This window comes from Lucilia sericata, unplaced genomic scaffold, assembly GCF_015586225.1.
Source record: "Lucilia sericata isolate MDLA Ls3-8-SP2 unplaced genomic scaffold, ASM1558622v1 Contig003581F_arrow, whole genome shotgun sequence".
In the NCBI taxonomy this organism is placed as follows: Eukaryota; Metazoa; Arthropoda; class Insecta; order Diptera; family Calliphoridae; genus Lucilia; species Lucilia sericata.
In genome coordinates this window covers 19,989-22,947 of record NW_023996940.1, presented here as the reverse complement: position 1 = coordinate 22,947, position 2,959 = coordinate 19,989, and positions in this window count along the sequence as shown.

Sequence of the window (2,959 nt, the reverse complement as noted above, 5' to 3'; positions counted from 1 at the left end):
GCTAAACTAGTACTACAAACTTGGTAGGAAATGTAGTTTTGGCTGAACTTTAAATAGCCATATATCCTTTAAAAAGCTTTATAGGTATTATAATAAAATAAAATAAACACTCACCTTATTTAACACTTCCTTTTTTCCTTGTTTCCTTTCCGCAAACAACTTCAAGTAATAGTTTTTCTTTAGAAATTTTCAATTTGCTTTTACATTTATTTTCACAACATTTTTCTATATATTTTTTCATATTTACAGATTTTTCATTTGATTTTTATATATATTTTCTATTTTTTTTCTCAGCTTTTTAATAAGCAATTTTATTTATTTTTAAAACTTTCTTTATTTTCTCATTATTTTAGCTTTTTTCTTTAAAAGATCAACATTTTATTTCCTTCACTACATTTGAAAGCTTATTGCTTATTAAATTTACTTTTATTTCCTTTACTACACTTTTAAAAGCTTTTTTCCTCCTGTTTGCTTCACACCAACCTTTATTCACTTCCTCCTATACCATATGTTGCACTTTACACATTCCCACCCCCCCCCCCCCAAACATACTTATACCAATACATATTTATTAACAACGAATGGCCAAACTAAAGCAACACACTGACTCGGCTTAGCATTTTATCTTTTTCCAAACATTTTTGCTTCCCTTTTTACCTATTTACAAGTTACTTTTAACAATATTTTTACACACAAATATTAACAAACATTTAAATTTTATATTTATGCAAAAATATTAACAATTTATTAACTTTTAACCCGATTTGTTAATTAATTAAACGACCACGAATCACCAAACAACCGAACACTTGCGAAATTTCTAGAAAACTAAAAGAGAAAAATGCAAGTTATTCTATTGCTATTGTTGTTGTTGCTGCTGCTGTCATTATTTGATTTGTACTAAATTGTATGTGTTGGGTGGTGGGGGAGAATATTTTAGAGTGCGTAAATAGATTAGGAGTACAATGTTAAGTAGAGGAGTTTTTAGTGATGGTCAAACTACTGTTCTTTAAATCGACTTTAAAATAATCGATGAATCGACTTTTTGTCGGAAAAAGTCGAAGTCGACTTTTTATATCCAGCACCACCATCAGTTATAGAGGGTATGTATAAGTTTGTCATTCCATGTGTAACACTGAGAAATATTCATCTGAGTGCCACATCCTTATGAAATTCTGAGTCGTTCGTACGTCTGTCTGTCTGTGTAAAACACTCTTATCTTAAAGCGAAGCAATAGGAGTTAAGGTGAAGGTCCTCTACGCATCAAGTTATATGCTACGCTTCTTAAGCGTAATTTTTTTTTTGATTTATTTATAAAAAAATTCACGTTTTAACTCGCTTTTGTTTATTAAAATTTATTCAAAATAGAATATAAATTGTCAAAATCAGCTGACATGTTCTTTAACTTTAAGCACACAACAACATTGATTCTACTTTTTTGACAGCCGCGTAGAATGCATTAACAAAATTCATACAAAATATTCATTATTATCCGGTATTGAAAATCAGTCGAATAGGTTCACAATGTAAAAAGTTATGAGTATAAACTTTGGAGTACCTCGAAAAAATTTAAGTTTTCTCCTAATTCTTAAGTAATTTTCTCAGAAATTACGGAAGTTAATTCGATGAATTTTTACATTATTTTTTTCGCCCCTGGATCAATTCTGTTCAATATCATAACAATCCAATCAAAAATTTCCATAGACGCCAAACAAGGGTACATATTCCGAGAAATGAATTTATCGTTAATAACTCCCTCAAATATATCGGAATCTACACAATATTATGTATATATTAGGGTGATCAACTCGATTTTTCAACCGGTTTTAAAACCGGTTTTTTCTGCTTTACCAGTGTCGGTTTTTTCTTAATGTTGATTTTTCGAATATCGAATAACCCGGTTTTTTTACTTTTTAAAACCCGGTTTCGAATACTTTTATTTGCTTTGTATTCAAAGATTATTTAAATGAAATTTTTAAGTAAATAATAATACAGCCCGTCTAGTTAAAAATATTCGAGTCGAGGAACTAGCGTATATTTTTCTACAGCTCCTTTGGTTAACCTTTTTTGATTTTCCTAATTAATTAAAAAAAATTATTTGTAAAATTGATAACTGTTTGATAAAATTTTATCAATCTTAAGATTATATTCCAATTAGCATAATTAATTTACGGCTGAAATTTTATGGAAGTGTTGGAATGCCTATGCAAATTTCCTAAACAGAGCTTTTAAAATAAGCTAGGATTACATAGTACCTTATGTTTAACAGAAGTGTCCCACTTTTTTCCAAATTTTTATATATTAAAGAAATAGTGTAAATCAGACGACTAGATCTAAAGTTATAATCTTTTAAACTGTTAAAAATCATTTCGGGCCATGTTTTATTAATCAAATTTAAACATAAACAATAAGTTTTTCAAATTAAATTATTTATAATGAAAAACCGGTTAACCGTTTTTTTCTGAATTTGAAAAATATCAACCGGTTTTTTTAAATGTCAACTATTCGAAAACCGGTTTTTGGAAAATGTCGAATAATCGATCACCCTAGTATATATAAATATAATATAAACAGAAATCATATTACTAACGCAAATCTGCATCGGTCCCCAATTTGTGATAGCTGTCATATAAGGTCCACTTCCGAAAATAATTGAATAACTCATATTTCATTGATTTCAAGATAACAGGATAAACTTTGTCTATATATAAATCACTCTACGAAATGTTTTCTGGATCGGCCCTTAATTGGCCATAGCACCCTTATAAGGTCCATTTTCGGAAGTCACTTAAATGCATTTTAATTGGATTTGAATTTGTTTTGTACATACATATATAAATCATTCTGCGAAATTTTTTTCCGGGTCAGTCCACCATTGGTCATAGCTTTCTTATAAGGTCCACTTTCGAAAATCACTTAAATGCACATATTTCATTGATTAATAAAGATACCAGAATAA